Source organism: Aotus nancymaae, unplaced genomic scaffold (genome assembly GCF_030222135.1).
Source record: "Aotus nancymaae isolate 86718 unplaced genomic scaffold, 86718_ANA_hifiasm-v0.15.2.pri h1tg000108l, whole genome shotgun sequence".
Taxonomy (NCBI): domain Eukaryota; kingdom Metazoa; phylum Chordata; class Mammalia; order Primates; family Aotidae; genus Aotus; species Aotus nancymaae.
Genome location: NW_026988523.1, coordinates 30,881,168 through 30,905,710, shown reverse-complemented (window position 1 = coordinate 30,905,710; position 24,543 = coordinate 30,881,168).

Here is a 24,543-nt window from a genome sequence, read left to right as displayed (position 1 = left end):
CGTGCCATTGCACTCTAGCCTGGGCAACAAGGGGAAGACGCTGTCTCAAAAAAAAAAAAAAAAAAAAAATTGAAAAAAAAAAAGTTTAGAATGTAAATGTGCTTTGTAAAGTAATTGGCAGTCGGGATTAGTGTGCCCTTTCTCCCAGAGCTTTGCGTCCTGCGTGTTCAGTCCCCCTGCATTTGCTCCCAGTTGCTCCAGCTCAGGTGCTCTTCCTTCTCTGAACAGCTAATAAGGGTCCCTTATCCAATGTAACCAACAGGCATTACATTTCGACTCTTCTTCTGGTCTCCCTATACAGAATAACAATTACTACTCAGGCCGGGTGCGGTGGCTCACGCCTATAATCCCAGCACTTTGGGAGGCCGAGGCTGGTGGATCACGAGGTCAAGAGATCGAGACCATCCTGGTCAACAAGGTGAAACCCCGTCTCTACTAAAAATACAAAAATTAGCTGGGCGTGGTGGCGTGCGCCTGTAGTCCCAGCTACTCGGGAGGCTGAGGCAGGAGAATTGCTTGAACCCAGGAGGCAGAGGTTGCGGTGAGCCGAGATCGCGCCATTGCACTCCAGCTTGGGTAACAAGAGCGAAACTCCGTCTCAAAAAAAAAAAAAAAAAAAAAATTACTACTCACATACACATAATATTATGGGTGGCTCACGCCTGTAATTCCAGCACTTTGAGAGGCCTAGGTAGGTGGCTCATTTGAGGCCTGGAGACCAGGCTGTGCAACATAGCAGGACTCTGCCTCTACAAAATATTTGGAAAAAAAATTAGCCTGAGATGTTGGCAGGTCCCAGTGATCCCAGCTGCTTGGGAGGCTGGGATGGAAGGATCGCTTGAGCCCGTGAAGTCAAAACTGCAGTGAGCCGTGATCGTACCACTGCACTCCAGCCTGGGAGACAAAGCAAGACCCTGTCTCAAAAAACATATTAAAAAAAAAAAAAAAGATAAATTTTATGTATATTATTATATTAATAACTCATGTATTCTTTACCACAACCATGGAAGGGTGGTACTGGGGATGCAGCAGTGAACAAAGCAGACAAGAAGCCACGTAATGAAACATATATTCCTAAAGAGAAGACAATCAGTATTAGAAATGATAGCTGCCAAGGAATAAAATAAAGCAGAGCTATCAAGCCATGAAAAGACAGAGGAATCTTCAGTGCATATGACTAAGTGAAAGAATCCAATCTGAAAAGGCTGCATGCTGTACTATTCCAGCTACGTGACATTCTAGACAAGGCAAAACGAGAGAGTAAAAAGATCACTGGTTGCCAAGAGTTCAGGTGGAAGGAGAGGGATGAATAAATGGAGCACAGGAGACTAGGACACTGACACTATTCTGTAGGATACTGTAATAGTGGATACATGGCATTATTCATTGGTCAAAAGCCATAGAATGTACTGTAAGGCCGGTTGCCTCACGGGGAACTCAGACGCACACCCCACCCCCCTTTGTCCAAAAGCTCGGACATGTTCGGGCATGCTCCCTTCTCCCTTTCTCGCACAGCCTGGCTTTCCCTTAAAGAACCCAGTGTGCAAGCGGGTCTTGTGATTCTAGCCAATAGCAGCCAAGTCTTTCTAGCCAATAGCAGCTGAGTCTTTCTAGCCAATAGCAGCCGAGTAATTCCAACCAATAGCAGCCAAGTCCTGTATGCAAACAAAGGCTTGTAACCTTACCCAATAGTAGTCCTGCTCTCCCACAATCAATCAAGCTCCTTCACTCCCTATAAAACCCCACGTCTGAGAGGAGTCCATGTGACTTCTCTGGCCCCTCCTGTTAGACCACAGAACCTTGCCCGGGAGACTGAATAAATTCCATCATATTGGATCTTCTTGTGTTGGCCTGTTTCTTCTTTTTAAACTAGGCAAGAACAAACCTTACATGTACAACACAGTGAACTTTAATATAAACTATGGGTTTTTGTTAATATATCCAGGTCTGGCATGGTGGCTCACACATATAATCCCTGAACTTTGGGAGGCCAAGTCGGGAGGATCAACAAAAAACTTTAAAATTAGCTGAGTTCAGTGGTGCACACCTGTAGTCCCAGCTACTCAAGAGGCTGAGGCGGGAGAGTCCCTTGAGCCCAGAAGTATGAGGCTGCAGTGAGCTATGATCCTGCTGCTGCACTCCAGCCTGGGCAACAAAGTGAGACCCTGTCTCTTAATAATAATGTATCCATATTGGTTCATCAGTTATAACAAATGTACCACACTAATGCAAGATATTAATAAATAATAGAGTAACCTGAGCAACATGGAGAGATCTCATCTCTACAAAAAACATTTTTTTTTTCTTTTTTTGAGACGGAGTTTCGCTCTTGTTATCCAGGCTGGAGTGCAATGGAGCAATCTCGCCTCACCGCAACCTCCGCCTCCTGGGTTCAGGCAATTCTCCTGCCTCAGCCTCCTGAGTAGCTGGGACTACAGGCATGCGCTACCATGCCCAGCCAATTTTTTGTATTTTTAGTAGAGACGGGGTTTCACCATGTTGACCAGGATGGTCTCGATCGCCTGACCTCGTGATCCACTCACCTCGGCCTCCCAAAGTGCTGAGATTATAGGCGTGAGCCACCGTGCCCGGCCCAAAAAACTTTTTTTTAAGTAGCCTGGCATAGTGGTGCACACCTGTGGTCCCAGTTACTTGGGAGGCTGAGGCGGAAGAATCACCTGAGCCCTGGAGGTCAAGGCTGCAGTGAGCTGTAGTCACACCACTGCACTCCAGCCTGGGCAACAGACCAAGACCTTGTCTCAATAATAACAACACGGGAAACTGGAGAAAGAGGATATGTGGGAGCTCCATTTTGTGCTCAAGTAAACCTAAAAATGCTGCAAGAAATAAAGTATATTAATTTAAAAACAAAAACAATTAGAAAACAAAGCAGGGAAGGATGATAGGAAGTGTGAGAGGGTTGCAGTTTTAGATAGGGTGGACAGTAAAAGCCTTTCCGAGAAGATGGTGGTTAAGTAAGGGCCCAAAGGAGATGAGGGAGTGAGCCGTGCAGCTATCTGGGACGAGAACGTTCCAGGAAGAAAGAACAAGTAGGACGTCCTCAGATGGGTGTGGGTTCCAGAGCGGTAATGGAGTGGGAGGAGTGAGATGGAGGCTATGGGAAGGCCTTTGGCATTTTCTCAGAGTGGGATAAGAAGCCATCAAAAGGAGACAGATGACATGGTGGCCTGACTTACTTTTTAAAAGCGTTGGAAGTAGTGTGGGAGAAAGAAAAAGACTCCAAAGAATGGGGGCTGAGGAGGTAGTTGCCATTTCTTGAGCTGAGAAGACTACAAGAGCAGCACGCTTCTTTTTTCTTTTTTTGGGGGGTGGGGGACAGAGTCTCGCTGGAGTGCGACGCCACGATCTCAGCTCACTGCAACCTCTGCCTCCCAGCTCCTGGTTCAATCAGTTCTCCTGCCTCAGCCTCCTGAGTAGCTGGGATTACAGGCGCACGCCACCACACCCGGCTAATTTTTGTATTTTTAGTAGAGATGGGTTGTCACCATGTTGGTCAGACTGGTCTCTAACTCCTGACCTCGTGATCTGCCTGCCTCGGCCTCTGGAAGTGCTGGTATTACAGGTGTGAGCCAGCACGCCTGGCTGGAGAAGCATGTTTTAGGGTTAGGTCGGTAGCTCAGTTACAGTCATGTTGAGGTATTACACATCCAAGTGGAGACACAAATGTGGGTGTCATCAGCTTATGGATAGTATTTAAAACCCGGGTCAGAATGGATGAGATCACCAACAGAGGTTGGAAAGGAGAAAAAGTCCAAGGATCGAGCCATGGGAAACTTAAAAGATCAGGGAGATGAGAAGAATAGCAAAGAGGAAAGAAGGAACAAGGAGAGTGTTGTGACCTTCAAGCTAAATTTAAAAAGTGTCTCAGCCGGGCACTCTGGCTGAGCCTGTTATCCCAGCACTTTGGGAGGCCGAGGCAGGTGGATCATGAGGTCAGGAAATTGAGACCACCCTGGTTAACACGGTGAAACCCATCTCTACTAAAAATACAAAAAAATTAGCCAGGCGTGGTGACACAAGCCTGTAGTCCCAGCTACTCGGGAGGCTGAGGCAGGACAATCGCTTGAACCTGGGAGGTGGAGGTTGCAGTGAGCTGAGATTGTGCCACTGCACTCCAGCCTGGGCAACAGAGCAAGACTCCGTCTCAAAAAATAAAAATAAAAAATTGTCTCAAGAAAGAGGAATAGAGAGTGATAGTCAGATGCCACTAAAATATCAAATAGGATGAAGCCTGAGAATTGACCAGTGGATTAAAGCAAAATGGAGGTCACTGGAGATCATGATCAGGAGATTTGATGAACTGGTGAGTACAAAAGCTTGCCTGGAATGGGTTCAAAAGAATGGAGGAGGAAAAAGAAAAGTCACTATAAAACTCTTTCTAAGGAAGGAAGGAGAAAAAAGAGACGGTAACTGGAGGGAAAAGAGCAATCAGGAAAATACTATTTATTTTATTTTTTTATTTTTTTTTTTTTTATACAGAAGGGGTTTCACCATAATGGCCAGGCTGGTCTTGAACTCCTGACCTCAGGTGATCCACCCACCTCGGCCTCCCAAAGTGCTAGGATTACAGGCGTGAGCCACAGCGCCCGGCCAATTTCTTTTAATATTTATCTTTTTTTCTCATCAGGTTCTACTGACCCAAGGAAAGGACTATTTCAAGGTGAGGAAGTTGTGGTATGTTAGTATACTGGTGGGAAGGATCCTGTAGACGGGAAAAACTGAAGTTGTAGCAGAGCAATCAGGAAAGTTCCTGGAGCCATGTCCTTCAAAAGGTGAGTGATAGGGTCCAGTTCACAAACAGAGGAATTGCCTTACGCAGGGGCAGGGACAGTTCCTGAAGAATAATTGGGAGAGAAGGCAGAGTGAGCGAGCATGTGTCGAGGAAGGTGGGGAGCCGTGGGGTATCTCTCTGTTGCTTCTGTTGTCTGTTGATATAAGAAACTAACATGTGTCGTCAAACTCTTTATAGGAATAAAAATCAAGATCACTCTCTAAAAGTGAGGATGATAAAGAAACTAGGAGTTTGAGGAGAAAAAAGGTAGGAAATAGGCATTCAGGAGAGAGGAATGGACTAGGAGGCGAGATCAAGAGACTGACAGGCCAGCAGCCCGGAAGACTCGTTTACCCGGATATTTAACCAACAGGAATGGGCTGGGCGTCGTGGCTCATGCCTATAATCTCAGCACTTTGGGAGGCTGAGGCCGGTGCATCACTTGAGTTTAGGAGTTCAAGACAAGCCTGGGTAACATGGTGAAACCCTGTCTCTACAAAAAATTAAAAAATTAGCCATGGTAGTGAGCACCTGTAGTCCCAGCTGTGTGGGAGGCTGAGGTAGGAGGATTGCAGTGAGCTGAGATTGCAACACTGCACTCCAGCCTGGGTGACAAAGTAAGACCCTGGCTCAAAGAAAAAAATATATATATATATATGTGTGTGTGTGTGTGTGTGTGTGTGTGTGTGTGTTTTATATATATATATACACACACATATATACACACACACACATATATACACACACACACACACACACATATATATACACACACACACATAGTATGATTCCATTTATATAAAGTTTAAAAACAGGCAAAGTAAATCAATGGTGATAGAAGCAGAATTATGGTAGCCATTGCCTGGAGAGGATAAGAGGAATATGTGTGTGTGTGTGTGTGTGTGTATGTATATACATATGGAATATGTGTGTATGTATATATATACACAGACACACACACACACACACACATACACACACACATTTTTGTTGTTGTTTTTTGTTTGTTTTTTTGATGTGGAGTCTTAACCCGGTCGCCCAGGTTGGAGTGCAATAGTGCAATCTCAGTTCACTGCACTCTCCACCTCCCGGGTTCAAGCAATTTTCCTGCCTTAGCCTCCCAAGTAGCTGGGATTACAGGTGCATGCCACCACCCCCAGCTAATTTTTGTATTTTTAGTAGAGATGGTATTTCACCATGTTAACCAGACTGGTCTCAAACTCCTGACCTTGTGATCCACCCACCCTGGCCTCCCAAAGTGCTGGGATTACAGGTGTGAGCCACCACGCCTGGCTGGCCCACACACATTTTTTTAAAAAACAAGGTCTTGCTCTGTTACCCAGGCTGGAGTGCAGTGGTGCAATCATGACTCACTGCAGCCTCAACCTCTTGGACTCAAGCAATCCACCCACCTCAGCCTCCCAAGTAACTGGGGATACAGATGTGAGCCACTGCACCTGGCCAGTAGGAGGAATCTTTGGAGATACACACACAGACACACATACCCACAGATTCATGGTGCAGCACCTTCTGTTTATAGCACCCACCACCTCTCCTTGTGGCAGCCATCTTCTGCCTCACCCCACTCTGTCCTATACTACTCCTATCCTCATTCCTGATTATTATTATTATTTGAGACAGGGTCTCATTCTGTTATTCAGGCTGGAGTGCAGTGGTGCAATCTCAGCTCACTGCAGCCTTGACCTCCTGGGCTCATGTGATCCTCCCACTACAGCCTCCCAAGTAGCTGCAACTCCAGGCGTGCGCCACCATGCCCAGCTAATTTTCTTGTTTTTGATACAGATGAGGTCCCACTCTGTTGCCCAGGTTGCTCTTGATCTCCTGGGTTCAAGTGATCATCCCACAACCGCATCCCAAGGTGCTGGAATTACAGGTGTGAGCCACCGCACCTGGCCTATTTGTATTTTTATTTATTATTATTCTTTTGAGATGGAGTTTCACTCTTGTTGCCCAGGCTGAAGAGCAATGGTGTGATCTCAGATCACTGCAACCTCCACCTCCCAGGTTCAAAAGATTCTCCTGCCTCAGCCTCCCAAGTAGCTGGGATTACAGGCATGCGCCCCCATGCCTATCTAATTTTGTATTTTTGGTAGAGACAGGGTTTCACTATATTGGTTAGGCTGGTCTTGAACTTCTGACCTCAGGTGATCCACCCACCTTGGCCTCCCATGAGACACTGTGCCCAGCCCACCTGGCCTATTATTTTTTATTTTTAAATTTTTTTTGTTGGCCACTCCTGGTTCTGGCCTATTTTTTAATTTATTTAACCAACAGGATCTTGCTCTGTCACCCAGGCTGGATTTCAGTGGTGTGATTATAGCTTACTATAATGAACTCCTGGGCTCAAGAAATCCTCCCACCTCAGCCTTTGGAGTAGCTGGGACTACAGGTGTGTGTGACCCATATCTGCTAATTAAAAAAATATAGGCTGGGCACCGTGGCTCACTCCTGTAATCCCAGCACTTTGGGAGGCCAGTGCAGACGGATCATGAGGTCAGGAGATCGAGACCATTCAGGCTACACAGTGAAACCCCGTCTCTACTAAAAATACAAAAAATTAGCAGGCCATGGTGGCATGTGCCTGTAGTCCCAGCTGCTTGGAAGGCTGAGGCAGGAGAATCGCTTGAACCTGAAAGGTGAGGGTTGCAGTGAGCCAAGATCATGCCACTGCACTCCAGCCTGGGTGACAGAGTGAGACCATCTCAAATAAATAAGGCCGGGCATGGTGGCTCATACCTGTAATCCCAGCACTTTGGGAGGCTGAGGCAGGCGGATCACAAGGTCAGGAGTTGGAGACCAGCCTGACCAACATGGTAAAACCCCATCTCTACTAAAAATACAAAAAATTAGCTGGGCTTGGTGGTGGGCCCCTGTAGTCCCATTACTTGGGAGGCTGAGACAGATGAATCACTTGAACCCAGGAGGCAGAGGTTGCAGTGAGCCGAGACTGCACCACTGGACTTCAGCCTGGGCGACAGAGTGAGACTTTGTCTCAAACAATAAATTAATTAAAATAAAATAATTTTTAAAAATACACACACACACACACACACACATATAGATATGTGTGTGTGTGTATATATATATATATATATATATATATATATATATATATATATATATATTTGTTTTGTTTTGTTTTGTTTTGTTTTGTAGAGACCCTTAAGGACTCACTGTGTTGCCCAGGCTGGTCTTGGGCTCAAGCGATCCTCCTGCCTCGGCATCCCAAAGCACTAGGATTAAAGAAATGAGCCACTGTGCCCAGGCCATACTCTTTCATTTTCTAGGACAAAAACCACAAACTGTGGGCCAGAGGCTGAGCCTAGACCATATATATATATATAACTTTTTTTTTAAGATTATCTTGTCCTGGTGCAATGGCTCACACCTATAATCCCAACACTTTGGGAGGTCAAGGTGGGCGTATCATCTGAGGTCAGGAGTTCAAGACCAGCCTGGCCAACATGGTGAAACCCCATCTCTAATAAAAATGCAAAAAAAAAAAAAAAAATTAGCCAGATGTGGTGGTGCACAAGTTTGTCATCTCAGCTACTCGGGAGGCTGAGGCAGAAGAATTGCTTGAACCTGAGAAGTGGAGGTTGCAGTGAGCTGAGAATACGCCATTGCACTCCAACCTGGGCAGCTGAGCGAGACTCTGTCTCAAAAAAAAAAAAAATCATCTCTTCCCAGAATTATAGTAACTGGAACATCATTGAAATCCCACTTGGCACCAGTGTGTCTTAATATGCTAGGTAAAATATTTTAAATATCTTTGCTTCCAATTTTAAAAAATATTTCAATATTCTGAAAAATTTCAAACTCATAAAAGTAAACAGAAAAGTAAAATGAACCTCCAGGTAATCCTCAGCCAACTCCAGCAATTATCAAATCAGGGCCAATATTATTTTATCTGTACCCTGCCCACTCAACCCTTATTATTATGAAAAGATGAGACAAATTAAAACTGTGTGCCATCTGATACAGCGCAATGAGAATAACACAGCATCACTGTGCTATCCCTGCCAACGATGCATAATCTGAATCCAACATCATACAAATCCAGATTGAGGGGCAATTCAAAATAACTGGCCTGGGCCAGGCATGGTGGCTTATGCCTGTAATCCCAGCACTCTGGGAGGCCAAGGCAGGCAGATCACTTGAGGTCAGGAGTTCGAGACCAGCCTGAACAACATGGTGAAACCCCGTCTCTACTAAAAATACAAAAATTAGATGAGCATGGTGGCACACGCCTGTAGTCCCAGATACTCAAAAGGCTGATCCAGGAGAATCGCGTGAACCTAGGAGGCAGAGGTTGCAGTGAACCAAGATGGTGCCACTGCACTTCAGTCTGGGTGACACAGCAGGACTCTGTCATAAACAAACAAACAAATACATACATACATAAATAACTGGCCTGTAATGTTCTAAAGTGTCAGGGTCTGGCTGGGCGAGGTGGCTCATGCCTATAATCCCAGCACTTTGGGAGGCTGACGCGGGTGGATTGCCTGAGGTCAGGAGTTCAAGACCAGCCTGGCCAACATGGTGAAACCCTGACTCTGCTAAAAATACAGAAAATAGCCAGGTGTGGTGGCAGGTGCCTGTAATCCCAGCTACTCGGGAGGCTGCAGCAAGAGAATCGCTTGAACCCAGGAGGTTTCAGTGAGCCAAGATGGTGTGACTGCACTCCAGCCTGGGCAACAGAGCAAGACTCTGTCTCAAAAATAAATAAATAAATAAATAAATAAATAAATAAAATGTCAGGGTCATAAAAATCAAGGAAAGATCAGAAACTCTTCTGGGCTAAAGGAGTTCAGAAAGACATGACAACTAAATGCAACATGAGATTCTAGTTGGTAAATCTGGGGACTAGATGGTAATAATATAATAGTGTTAATTTTCTGATTTGTATGATTGTCTTCTAGTTATGTAATGGGATGTCTTTTTTTCTAGGAAATGTACACTAAAGTATTCAGGGATAATGAGCAATTAAGTTGGCAACTTACCCTCAGATGATTCAGGGGGAAAAAAGTGTTTTGGACTACACTTGCAACTTTTATGTAAGTTTAACATCACTTCAAAAGAGAAAAAGGCAGAGCACAGTGGCATATGCCTGTAATCTCAGCTACTCGAGAGGCTGAGCCCAGGAGCTGGAGGCTGCAGTGAACCAGGCTGGCATCACTGTGCTCCAGCCTGGGCAACAGAGTGAGACTCCAACTCTTAAAAAAGAGTTAGTGGCTAATGGTATTCTGAAATTGATGAGACATTAATCCTCAGTTTCAGGAATCCCAACAAAGCCCAAGCATGACGTATGAAAATAAATCTATACCTAGACATCATACTGAAAGTGTAGAACGTCAGAAACAAAAATAAGATATTATAATCATCCGTCAGCTGGGAAAAAAAAAGACTTACAAAGAAATAGCAATTAGAGGCTGGGCAAGGTGGCTCACTCCTGTAATCCCAGCACTTTGGGAGGCTGAGGTGGGTGGATCACCTGAGGTTAGGAGTTTGAGACCAGCCTGGCCAACATGGTGAAACCTCATCTCTACTAAAAATACAAAAATTAGCCGGGCGTGGTGGCACACACCTGTAGTCCCACCTACTCGGGAGGCTGAGGCAGGAGAATTGCTTGAACCTGGGAGGTGGAGGTTGCAGTGAGCCAAGATCAAGCCACTGCACTCTAGCCTGGTGACAGAGCGAGACGCCATCTCAAAAAAAAAAGAAGAAGAAGAAAAGAAAAAAAAAAGAAATGGCAGTTAGATTGATATCTGACTTCTGTACAGCAACAGTGAAAGCCCAACAGTAAAATTATATCATCAATGTGCTGGGAGAATATATTCACCAATTCAGAATTCCATATCTAATATATTTAGACATGAAGATGAAACAAGGACATTTTATACAAACAAAAGCTGAGAAAGTTTACTACAAGCATATCTTCACTAAAAAAACTATAGGATTTAGGCCTGGTGTGGTGGCTCACACCTGTAATCCCAGCACTTTTGGGAGGCTGAGGCAGGTGGATCACTTGAGGCCAGGAGTTTGAGACCAGCCTGGCCAACATGGCGAAACCCCATCTCTACTAAAAATACCAAAAAAAATTAGCTGTGTGTGGTGGTGCACACTTGTAGTTCCCAGCTACTCAGGAGGCTGAGGCAGGAGAATCGCTTGAACCCAGGAGGTGGAGGTTGCAGATGACAGTGAGCCACTGTGCTCCAGCCTGGGTGACAGACTCTGTCTCAAAAAATAAGAAAAAAAGAGGGCCAGGCGCAGTGGCTCACGCCTGTAATCCCAGCACTTTGGGAGGCCGAGGCGGGTGGATCACGAGGTCAAGAGATCGAGACCATCCTGGTCAACATGGTGAAACCCCGTCTCTATTAAAAATACAAAAAATTAGCTGGGCATGGTGGCACGTGCCTGTAATCCCAGCTACTCAGGAGGCTGAGGCAGGAGAATTGCCTGAACTCAGGAGGCGGAGGTTGCGGTGAGCCAAGATCGCGCCATTGCACTCCAGCCTGGGTAACAAGAGCGAAACTCCGTCTCAAAAAAAAAAAAAAAGAACTATAGGATTTACTTCTAGAAAAATAAAATTATCCCAGAATGAAGGTTTGTGAGGCAATAATTGGTGTGAAAAAAATTAGCAAATTTGTGTGTAAAGTTAAATCAACATTGCTTATATGAGACACTAGTGATAGTATCTGGCCAGGCATGGTGGCTCACACCTGTAACCCTAACGCTTTGGGAGGCCGAGTTGGGGAGATTACTTGAGGTCAAGAGTTCAACACCAGCCTGACCAACATAGCGAAACACCATCTCTATTAAAAAGTACAAAAATTAGCTGGGCAGGTTGGACTAGAATAAACTTCTCAAAGAAAACTAGAGGCTTGGATGGCCAGGAGCAGTGGCTCACACCTGTAATCCAGCACTTTGGGTGGCAAGGCAAGCGGATCACAAGGTCAGGAGTTCGAGACCAGCCTGGCCAATATGGTGAAACCCCCATCTCGACTAAAAATAAAAAAAAAAAAAAAAAAAAAAAACTAGCCAGGCATGGTGGCGCGTGCCTGTAGTCCCAGCTACATGGGAGGCTGAGACAGGAGAATCTCTTGAACTGGGGAGGCACGGTGGCTCACGCCTGTAATTCTAGCACTTTGGGAGGCTGAGGCAGGCGGATTACCTGAGGCCGGGAGTTTGAGACCAGCCTGGCTAACATGGTGAAACCTCGTCTCCACTAAAAACACAAAATTAGCTGGGCGTGGTGGCAGTCACCTGTAATCCCTGCTACTAGGGAGGCTGAGGCCAGAGAATCACTTGAACTCGGGAGGCAGAGGTTGTATTGAGCCAGGATACAGAGTGAGACTGTGTATAAGAAAGGAGGGAGGGAGGGAAAGAAAAAGAGAAAGAAAGAGAGAGAGAGAGAAAGGGAAAAGAAAGAGTAAAAGTAAACTGGAGGTTTGGTTCAGCAAAGAGCAAACAGTAAATCAAGACTGAGACCCAGTGAAATATGGGAAATAGGATCCCACACAGGCAAGAAACAAGATGTTGCTGGGTGCGGTGGCTCACACCTGTAATCTCAGCACTTTGGGAGGCCAAGGCGGGCAGATCATGAAGTCAGGAATTCGAGACTCCCCTGACCAACAATGGTGAAACCCCATCTCTACTAAAAATACAAAAATTAGCTGGCATGGTGGTGGTGTGTGCCTGCAATCCCAGCTACTCCTGAAACTGAGGCAGGAGAATCGCTTGAACCCGGGAGGCGGAGGTTGCAGAGGCACCCACCACCACGCCCAGCTAGATTTTATATTTTTAGTAGAGACAGGGTTTCACCATGTTGGCCAGGCTGGTCTTTTTTTTACGCCCCCGCCTCCCCAATCCCAGGCCGGTCTTAAACTCCCCTCAAGTGATCCACTCGCCTCAGCCTCCCAAAGTGCTGGGATTACAGACTTGAGCCACCACACGGAGCCCAAAAAAGCATTTCAAGGAAGGAAAAGTATCATAGTGACTCATCTGTGACTCATTTATATAATCAAGAGAATGTAAATTCTGAATAGTCCCTTAACCCACATTTTTTTTTTTTTTTTTTTTAGACAGAGTCTCACTCTGTCACCAGGCGTCAGGCTGGATTGCAGTGGCGTGACCTCTGCTCACTGCAACCTCCACCTCCCGGGTTCAAGCAATTCTCCTGCCTCAGTCTCCCAAGTAGCTGGGACTACAGGCACGCGCCACCATGCCCAGATAATTTTTTTGTATTTTTAGTAGAGACGGGGTTTCACCATGTTGGCCAGGATGGTCTCGATCTCTTGACCTCGTGATTCGCCCGCCTTGGCCTCCCAAAGTGCTGGGATTACAGGCGTGAGCCACCGCGCCTGGCCAACCCACATTTTTATATAATTATGAGGGAAATGAGTGAAGGAGGATGAGTAGATGGAGCAGGTGAGCCCTCATATTCCACTGTTAGAAATCAATGCAAAAGATCATAAAGTAAAAAGTTAAGGTTGGTCCAAGTGCAGTGATGTTTACAACCAATTGATTACAACCAGGTACAGATTTATTTGTTCCTTCTTTGTTTGGTTTTGTTTTGTTTTTGAGACGGAATTTTGCTCTTGTTGCCCAGGCTGGAGTGCAGTGGTGTGATCTTGGCTCACTGCAACCTCCACCTCCCAGGTTCAAGTGATTCCCCTGCCTCAGCCTCCCAAGTAGCCGGGACTACAGGTGCATGCCACCACACCTTTTATATTTTTAGTAGAGATGGGGTTTCACTATGTTGGCCAGGATGGTCTCAATCTCTTGACCTCATGGTCTGCCTGCCTCTGCCTCCCAAAGTCCTGGGATTACAGGAGTGAGCCACCACACCCGGCCGACCAGGCTAATTTTTGTTTTTGTTTTTGTTTTTTTGAGACAAAGTCTCACTCTGTTGCCCGAGCTGGAGTGCAGTGACGCAATCTTGGCTCGATGCAACTTTCACCTCTTGGGTCCAAGCAATTCTGCCTCAGCCTCCCGAGTAGCTAGGACTACAGGCATGTGCCACCATGCCCAGCTAATTTTTTTGTATTTTTTAGTAGAGACAGGGTTTCACTATGTTGGCCAGGCTGGTCTTGAACTCCTGACCTCATGATCCACCCACCTTAGCCTCCCTAAGTGCTGGGATTACAGGTGTGAGTCACCATGCCCAGCCTGTATTTATTTTTTTTTTAGATTTTTTTTTTTTTTTTTTGAGACGGAGTTTCACTCTTGTTGCCCAAGCTGGAGTGTAATGACAAGATCTCGACTCACTGCAACCTCCACCTCCCGGGTTCAAGTGATTCCCTAGCCTCAGCCTCTTCAGCAGCTGGGATTACAGGTGCCCATCACCACACCCAGCTACTTTTTGTATTATTTTATATATTTTTTTTATTTTACTTTTTGTATTTTTAGTAGAGACAGGGTTTCACTGTGTTGGCCAAGCTGGTCTCAAACTCCTGACCTCAGGTGATCCACCTACCTTGGCCTCCTCCCAAAGTGCTGGGATTACAGGCGTGAGCCACCGTACCTGGCCAATTTTTGTATTTTTAGTAGAGACAAAGTTTCTCCATGTTGGCCAGGCTGGTCTCGAACTCCTAACCTCAGGTGATCCACCCACCTTGGCCTCCCAAAGTGCTGGGATTACAGGCATGAACCACCACACCCAGCCAAATTTTTAAAAAGAATTAAAATTTTAAAAATAAAAATAAATAAATTCAATGTTCATGCTAAAAGTTTTAGTTTAAATACTAATAGAAGTTAATTTCAAACAAGTAGACAGGAAAAAAAAGGAATGAAAGGGGTAAAAAAAATCTAAGACAGTCCAAAAGAAGACAAGAAAATAGGCGGGGCGTAGTGGCTCTCGCCTGTAATCCAGCACTTTGAGAGGCCAAGATAGGCGGATCACAAGGTCAAGAGATGGAGACCATCTTGGCCAACGTGGTGAAACCCCGTCTCTACTAAAAACACAAAAATTAGCTGGGCGTGGTGGAGAACGCCTGTAGTCCCAGCTACTTGGGAGGCTGAGGCAGGAGAATGGCTTAAATCTGGGAGCCAGAGGTTGCAGTGAGTGGATATTGGCCACTGCACTCCAGCCTGGGTGACAGAGCGGGACTTGGTCTCAAAAAAAAAAAAAAAAAAAAAAAAAGCCGGGTGTGGTGACTCATGTGTATAATCCTAGCACTTTGGGAGGCCGAGGCGCCCAGATCACCAAGTCAGGATTTAAAGACCAGTCTGCCTAACTGCCTAACACAATGAAACCCCATCTCTACTAAAAAAAAAAAAAAAAAAATTAGCTGGGTGTGGTAGCAGGCACTGTAACACTGTAATCCCAGCTACTCGGGAGGCTGAGGCAGGAGAATCTCTTGAACCTGGGAGGCAAAGGTTACAGTGAGCTGAGATCTCGCCTCTGCACTCCAGCCTGGGCAACGGAGCTAGATTCTGTCAATCAATCAAGCAAGCAAGCAAGCAAGCAAACAGGAAATCAATAAGCCAGGCATGGTGGTGTATGCCTGTGGGTCTCAGCTACTTGGGAGGCTGAGGTGGGAGGACTGCTTAAGCCCGGGAGGTCAAGGTTGCAGTAAGCTGTGATCATGCCACTGCACTCCAGCCCTGGGGCAGAGTGAGACCCTATCTGAAAAAAATAAAATAGAGGTCAGGCGTGTGGCTCATGTCTATAATTCCAGCACTTAGGGAGGCAGAGGTGGGAGGATCACTTGAGCTCAGGAGTTCAAGACCAGCCTGGGCAATGTGGCGAAACCCTGTCTCTACTAAAAAATAGAAAAATTAGCTGGCCATGGTGGCACATGCCACTTGGGTGGCTGAGGCAGGAGGATCACTTGAACCTGGGAGGCAGAGGCTACAGTAAGCCAGGATTGTACCACTGCTTTCCAGCCTGGGCAACAAAGTGAGACCCTGTCTCAAAAAAAAAAAAAAAAAGTAGCACTGGCTTAGAAGTGGGTTCGGCAGTTATTAGGAAGGAAGTTATACTCACTGCAGGCTGGAAAGCTGGTAACCATTAATACCTGCGAAGCACTTAGTCAGATAGTTCCCTATTATGCCATAGAAAGCAGTTAAGGCTGGACGCAGTGGCTCATGCCTGTAATCCCAGAATTTTGGGAGGCTGAGGCAGGCAGATCACTTGAACCCAGATGTTTGAGACCAGCCTGGGCAACATGGCGAACCCCATATCTACAAAAAACACAAAAATTAGCTGGGTGTGGTGGCACATGCCTGTTGTCCCAGCTATTCAGGAGGCTGAGGTGGAAAGATTACTTGAGCCCCTAAGGCAGAGGCTCGAGTCAGACAGGATCATGCCACTGTACTCCAGACCCTGTTTTCAAAAAAAAAAAAGGAAATAACACATATTACTCTAGCAAAGAATACACTCTCTGCTTAGGGTTCAGACCCCAAAAAAGCAAGAATAGAAAAGTTGACTGAGGTTTTATTATTTGGAGACTGCTGGCTTGAAAAAGCCAACTGTTTCTCTAACCGAAACTGAAGCAATTAAGATGGTAACTGCTGAACAGCAGGAGATAACACTGTGGCCCCAAACTGTTCTCAAGCACCTTCTGTAAGAGCATTGTCATTGATGGGCATGGTGGCACACACCTGATGCTGAGATGGGAAGATTATTGAAATCTCCTTGCGTTCGTAACCAGTCTGGGCAGGAAAGCAAGACCCCACCTCAAATATTTTTAAAAAATTTTGTCACTGCAATGGTGCAAGACTACCAGCAAAGATCAGATTAACATGGTTGTCTTCCCCTTCAAGCTACCTTTTTTTTTTTTTTTTTTTTTTGAGACTGAGTTTCACTCTTTTTACCCAGGCTGGAGTGCAATGGCGCGATCTCAGCTCACCGCAACCTCCGCCTCCTGGGTTCAGGCAATTCTCCTGCCTCAGCCTCCTGGGTAGCTGGGATTACAGGCATGCGCCACCATGCCCAGCTAATTTTTTGTATTAGTAGAGACGGGGTTTCACCATGTTGACCAGGATGGTCTCGATCTCTTGACCTCATAATCCACCCGCCTCGGCCTCCCAAAGTGCTGGGATTACAGGCTTGAGCCACCACGCCCGGTCTCAAACTACCTTAATCTGAGATTTAGGGGGCGATCATCAGAACACAGAGGCCAATATGCAAAATATGAGAGTTCTTAGGCTTAATGATATATGTAAGACCTTTAGCTACAGTAACTCATGCTTGAGAATTGACAGGATGGCTACAATTTCAGGAAATGATGTTACCAAAACAAACTAACAAAAAAAAACCCACACCTGTCACACAAAACTAAAACATTTTGGATCCCAAATGCATCCCTCTGGAAGTGGCTGCCAACGGTGTGTGGCCTTTAACGAGAGTGTTAACCACAGAAACCTCCTCAGATGGGCCATGAGGGCTGAGGGACAAGGAACAACCTGCGGGCAGAGCCAGGGCCATGAAGAACGGAGATTTTCCCGGGGGTAGAACCAGCGGAAACCAGGTAGACTCACCCAGCAATTCACCCCTCTGTCAGGGCAAGTCATCCTCGCCCCCACCCCCAGATTTGCTACATACTGTTGTTCTGGTGATCTAATGCTGTGTAATGCATCACCCCAAAATTTGGTGGCTTAAAATGACAATTATTTTATTACCGCTTATTGTTTCCATGGATCCAAAAGGCTTGACTGGGCACTCTGGCCCCAGGCATCTGGCCCAGGGGTCGTAGGCAGGCAGTGACTAAAGCCGGAGCCGGTAGCGGCTGACTGGATCTCACATTTTTTTTTTTTTTTTAATTCACCTGGGTGCAGGTGGGCTAAGGCCGAAAAAGGTGTTAGCCTTTCTTTTTTACTGGTTTGTTGACAAATGGATCTCACTCTTTTTGTATATTCTCAGGGCTACTTAACGGCCACTTCCCCATCCCCTGCACGTGGTTGATTTGGGCTTCCTCACAAGATGCTAGCTTTAGGGCAGTTGGAGTGCTGAGATGTCCAAGGTCCCATCATAATCGTTCCAGAAAACAAGGCAGAAGCTGCATCACCTTTCAGGCCCTAACCTCAGAGGGTACAAAGCATCCCTTCTGCCACACTCAGTTGGTCAACCAACTGCAGGCACCCTGAGGTCCAAGGATGGAACACAGACCCCACCTCTCAATGGGCTGTCTCCTGTGCTCTGTTTTCACAGATGGGAATTTTGACTGTGGTCTTCCTCCTGTGTACCAGGTGTGTTGAGAGCTGATAACTTGTCTTTGGTTTATAGGTTGCTGAACCTCAAATAGCCACGTGAAGAACTAATAAAGACCTTGAGTAGCTGAAGGGACGTGCTGCTCCAGAGTCTGGTAGTTACCTAAGAAAAGCTATTCTCTTCTTCCTTTGAGAGGGGAGACTTCCTCACCTCCTTCTATTTCACCTCCTCCCTCCCCGGCTTCCAGATGGGAAGGAGGCTAAAGGAAAAAATAAAATAAAATACCAAAGAGCTGGGAAAATAACTCCCTTTTTAGTTCCCAGCATCTCTGCTATTTGTTAACCTTCAAAAGAGCTGCAAATGAATGTTATTCCCGCCGGCTGGAGCCCGGCACTGGGTCACACCCCCAGGTGGGGCTCCACGGACCAGGCTGCCTCCTGGAAACACCTCTGCCAACAAACAGCTTGTTGCTTTTGTCTTGTCTCTGTAAGCCCCCTCCCCTGCTGGTCCCCGCTCATGCTGCATATGAATTAGCAAATCAATGAAGCCAAAGATTGTAGGGTTGGACATCCAGCAAATGGACGACATAGTTCTGCCTCAGTTTCCCCTTTATCGTTGTCAGCTTACAAAAAGGGAGAGAAGCTGCAGCTTGGGGAGCTGGGTGAATGAGGCTGTAGCCCCTCTCAGCTCCCAGCCAAATAAAAAGCCACTTCCTTTCTCAGTTCTGTGTTCGAGAGGTTTGTTCTCTGCTGTTCTTGCTTCACCTTAATAAAAGAACCCTTGTTTTTTTTTTTTTTTTTTAAAGACGGGGTTTCACCATGTCGGTCAGGCTGGTCTTGAACTCCTGACCTCAAGTGATCCGCCCGTCTTGGCCTCCAAAGTGCTTGGATTATAGGCGTGAGCCACCACGCCCGGCCCTTTTTTTTTTTTTTTTTTTAAGACAGAATCTTGCTCTGTCACCCAGGCTGGAGTGCAGTGGTGTGATCTTGGTTCACTGCAACCACCGCCTCCCAGATTCAAGCAATTCTCCTGCCTCACCCTCCCAAGTAGCTGGGACTACAGGCACGACCCCACCATGCCCGGCTAATTTTTGTATTTTTAGTAAAGATGGGGTTTCGCCATGTTGGCCAGGCGAGTCTCCAACTCCTGACCTCAGGTGATCCACCCATCTTGGCCTCCCAAAATGCTGGGATTACAGGCATGAGCATGAGCATATGCGTGTGCATGTGTGTTTTACAGAGTTTCACTCTTGTTGCCCAGGCTGTAGTGCAATGGTGAGATCTTGGCTCACCAGAACCTCCACCTCCCAGGTTCAAGCGATTCTCCTGCCTCAGCCTCCTGAGTAGCGGGATTACAGGGATGCACCAACATGCCCAGACAATTTTGTATTTTTAGTAGAGACGGGGTTTCTCCATGTTGGTCAGGCTGGTCTTGAACTCCCAACCTCGGGTGACCTGCCCACCTTGGCCTCCCGAAGTGCTAGGATTACAGGCGTGAACCACTGCGCCCAGCTTTTTGTTTTAGAGATGGGTGGAGGTCTCACTTTGTCGTCCAGGCTGGTCTCAAACTCTTGGGCTCAAATGATGCTCCTGCCTTGGCTTCCAAAAGTGCTGGGGTAACAGGTGTGAGCCATTATACCAGGACTTGTTGCTCTTTTTCTTCTTCTTTTTTTTTTTTTTTTTGAGACTGAGTCTCACTCTGTTGCGCAGGCTGGAGTGCAATGGCATCATGTCGGCTCACTGAAAACTCCGTCTCCTGGGTTCAAGCAATTCTTCTGCCTCAGCCTCCTGAGTAGCTGGGATTACAGGTGCCCACCACCAAGCCTGACTTAATTTTTATATTTATAGTAGAGAAGGGGTTTCACCATGTTGGCCAGGCTGGCCTCGAACTCCTGACTTCAGGTGATCTGCCCGCCTTGGCCTCCCAAAGTGCTGGGATTACAGGCGTGAGCCACTGCACTCGGCCTGTTGCACTTCTTTCACCCTCCCTTCCCGTCCTGCCTCTGGCTTCTCCAGAGTTGAGATGGTACGAGGAAGGAAAGGAGTCAATTTTACATGACAGGGGCTCACAGAGCCCTCTGTGTGACATGTGCCTAAATGCTGGTTTTCTCTTGGGTGGGGCATATTTGAGGGTTCCTAGGAGACCTACAGGGACCTCTCCACTGCCCCTTTCTCTGGCATCTGCAGTGCACTCTCCAGCCGACCTCTTGCACAGTACTCTGCCCTTTTGCCCCATGGCATCTTATCATTGGCATCTTCTTGCCCTGCAGGAACTCCTCTTGGGCAGGTTCCATCTGGATGGCTCAAGCTTGGGTACTTTCCATGGTATCCTCTTGGCCCATGGGAAACTCCCACATTCTTAGCATGCCAGATGCTCAAAGTAAAGCCTACCCACTAGTGCCACCATTCCAGGCCTGGGCTCCAGCCAACCTCCCACGGTCATCAAGCTGTCAGCAGACATTTGTCTCTATGTTCATTTACATCTCCCAAATACCAGTAAATTCATGTCAGGCTCTTCCAGAACGCTTGTTCAGTGACTTGTTTGTGGTTTTTGACAATACTGGGTCAGGAGTTCTGCCACCCAGGAAACATCCAGCCAAGGACTCAGATGCCCATCTCATCTCAGTTTCTTGTAGGCACTCCCAGTCTCCTGGTACTGTCCTACCTTAGCCTGCTACTTCCCCTCACCGCTAAATAACAAGAACGTAGGAATATTAAAGCACTCCAGACTGATCAGCATCAACAGCTCCAGCTCCACAAGAGTGCTCTCTTTCCTGTGTCAAATGTGTCATCTCATAGAGGCTGCAGGTGGCAGTGGGGGCCATGGCAGCTGGAGGAGTTGTGCTGTCCTTTGCATGGCCAGAGAAGTATTTTTCTACAATGCAGGGGCACCTGTATGCACTTCTGTCCTTAAGACTCAGCTCAAACTCCAACACAACCAGAAAAACCTTTCATCTTGTTACACACATATAACCACCTTTAATTTTCACAACCACCTTATGAGTTAGAGGAATTAGGTAACTGAACTTACGGAAGAGCTTCTAGTTACATGTGGTGAATTGAGCTTATCTCTGCTCACCCTAGAAACCACATCAAATTGAGAGTAAAGAAGTGAAAAAGGTCAGGCATGGTGGCACGTGCCTATAGTCCCAGCTACCGGGGAGGCTACGGTGGGAGGATAACCTGAGCCTGAGAGGCCAGGGCTGCAGTGAGCCATGATCACAAAACTGTGCTCCAGCCTGGGCAACAAAGTGAGACCCTGTCTCAAAAAAAAAAAAAAAAAAAGACATGAAAAAGCACAAGGACAAAGAGAAGATGAGAGCAAATGAGAGATTTAGTTTGATAAATGGAAAACCAAATGTGCAGGATGACTGATTTAAGTTTGGGGATTTTTTTTTTTTTTTTTGAGACGGAGTTTTGCTCTTGTTACCCAGGCTGGAGTGCAACGGTGCGATCTCGGCTCACCGCAACCTCCGCCTCCTGGGTTCAGGCAATTCTCCTGCCTCAGCCTCCTGAGTAGCTGGGATTACAGGCATGCACCACCGTGCCCAGCTAATTTTTTGGATTTTTAGTAGAGACGGGGTTTCACCATGTTGACCAGAATGGTCTCAATCTCTTGACCTCGTGATCCACCTACCTCAGCCTCCCAAAGTGTTGGGATTACAGGCGTGAGCCACCGCGCCCGGCTTTTTTTTTTTTTTGACACGGAGTTTTGCTCTTGTTACCCAGGCTGGAGTGCAACAGCGCGATCCCGGCTCACCGCAACCTCCGCCTCCTGGGTTCAGGCAATTCTCCTGCCTCAGCCTCCCGAGTAGCTGGGACTACAGGCACGCACCACCATGCCCAGCTAATTTTTGTATTTTTTAGTAAAGACGGGGTTTCACCTTGTTGACCAGGATGGTCTCGATCTCTTGACCTCGTGATCCACCCGCCTCGGCCTCCCAAAGTGCTGGGATTATAGGCGTGAGTCACCACACCTGACTTATGGGGATTTTTTCCATTCTACTCATGATGTACGGAGTGAAGAGCCAACAAAGAACAAAATAAGTCTTAGAACCCAAAAGGCTCAAAAACAGAAAAGTCCTTGGTCCTCTAAAAGCAGCGGAAGGAAGAGTGGAAAATTCCTTTTTGGAGATAATGACTGACTCAGGAGAAGAAGCCGACAGGAACTCAAAGGCCGCTCCCTCTCTTCCTACTCCCAGGGAGGCCCATATCTGACAGTCTCTGCCCACCCCACCCATGGAGTTCCCAGGCAGCTCTCTCTTAAGTGGGGACAGACAGCCAAGGATCATCTGAGAGTTGAAGGCAGCCTCCAGCATAAATGACAGAAGCCAAAAGAGGAGGAGCCAAGAGAGTAACAGATACTGAAGGGACCAGAAGAAAATATCCCAAAACTCCAATCACTATCCTTAGAAATAGAAGAGAAGATTGGCCGGGTACAGTGGCTCACACCTGTAATCCTAGCACTTTGGGAGGCCGAGGCGGGTGGATCACGAGGTCAGGAATTCAAGACCAGCCTGACCAAGATGGTAAAACCCCGTCTCTACTAAATATACTAAAATTAGCCAGGTGTGGTGGCGGACGCCTACAATCCTAGGCACTCAGGAGGCTGAGGCAGGAGAATCTTTTGAACCTAGGAGGCAGAGGTTGCAGTGAGCCAAGATTGCACCACCGCACTCCAGCCTGGGCGACAGAGGGAGACTCCGTCTCAAAATACATATATATGAGAAGATATTGCACCCATGATACAAAAACAGGATGCTTTTTTTTCTTTTGTTTTTTGAGACAGTCTTGCTCTGTTGCCCAGGCTAGAGTACAGTAACGTCATCACAGCTCACTGTAGCCTGGACCCCTGGGCTCAAGTGATACTCCCACCTCAGCCTCCTGAGCAGCTGGAACTATAGGTGCACTGAGCTACAGCCAGCTATTTTTTTTTTTAATTAATAAAATTTGGGGGAATGGTGTCTTGCCATATTGCCCAGGCTGGTCTTGAACTCCTGGGCTCAAGTGATCCTCCCGCCTTAGCCTCCCAAAGTGCTAGGATTACAAACATGAGCTACCACACCCAGCCCTGGTTTCTTTCTTTCTTTTTTTTTTCTTTTTTGAGACGGAGTTTTGCTCTTGTTACCCAGGCTGAAGTGCAATGGCGCGATCTTGGCTCACCGCAACCTCCGCCTCCTGGGTTCAGGCAATTCTCCTGCCTCAGCCTCCCGAGTAGCTGGGATTACAGGCATGCGCCACTATGCCCAGCTAATTTCTTGTATTTTCAGTAGAGACGGGGTTTCACCATGTTGACCAGGATCGAGACCAAGAGGTCTCGATCTCTTGACCTCGTGATCCACCCTCCTCGGCCTCCCAAAGTGCTGGGATTATAAGCCCTGGTTTCATAATAAGACCCCCTGAAAACTAGAATCCAGGCCATGGACAAGGTGGCTCATGCCTGTAATCCCCGCACTTTGGCAGGCCAAGCAAGGTGGGCGGATCACTTAGTCAGGAGTTCCAGACTGGGCAACATGGTGAAACCCTACCTCTACAAAAAATATAAAAACCAGCCTGGCATGCACCTGTAATCCCAGATACTTGCGATAGTGAGGCAAGAGGACTGCTTGAGCCTCAGAGATAGTGGCAGTAGTAAGCCTAAGCCACGTTCCTGCCACTGCATTGCAGCTTGGATGACAAAGCCAGACCCTGTCTCAACAACAACGATTCCATGCTGGCCACAGTGGGTCACGCCTGTAATCTCAGCACTTTGGGAGGCCAAGGCAGGTAGATCACGAGGTCAAGAGATGGAGACCATCCTGGCCAACATGGTGAAACCCTGTCTCTACTAAAAATACAAAAATTAGCCAGGCACGGCAGCACGTGCCTGTAGTCCCAGCTACTTGGGAGGCTGAGGTAGAAGAATGCTTGAACCCGGGAGGTGGAGGGTGCAGTAAGCTGAGATCGTGCTATTGCACTCCAGTCTGGGCAATAAAAGTGCTAAACTGTCTCAAAAAAAAAAAAAAAAAGAAAAAACTCTAAATTATAATAGTCTATAGTAAACAGTACAGATAATGGCTAAAATGGAAAAATTAAGAAATAGCCATATAAATTCATTCTTTGGCAAGAAGTACAGAAAGAGCTAAAGTTAAAATTGATTACTTCTGGGAGTAGACTTCAAGCATGCAGAGGGATGGGGCAGGACCCTACCAATTGTTATTATAAGTCTGACTTTTCAAACTATATAGGCTAGGCACAGTGGCTCACACCTATAATCCCAGCACTTTGGAAGACCAAGGTGGGAGGATCGCTTGAGTCCAGGAGGTCAAGACCAACCTGGGAAAGATAGACCCCATCTCTACAAAAAAATTAAAAATTAGCTCGGCATGGTGGTACACACCTGTAGTACCAGCTACTTGGGAGGCGAACGAGAATCACTTGAGCCTGGAAGGCGGAGGCTGCAGTGAGCCAAGACAGCGCCACTGCACTCTAGCCTGGGGGACATAGTAAGACTCCATCTCAAAAGAAGAAAAAAAAATTAGCTGGGTGTGGTAGTATGTGCCTTAGTCCCAGCTATTCAGGAGGCTGAGGCAAGA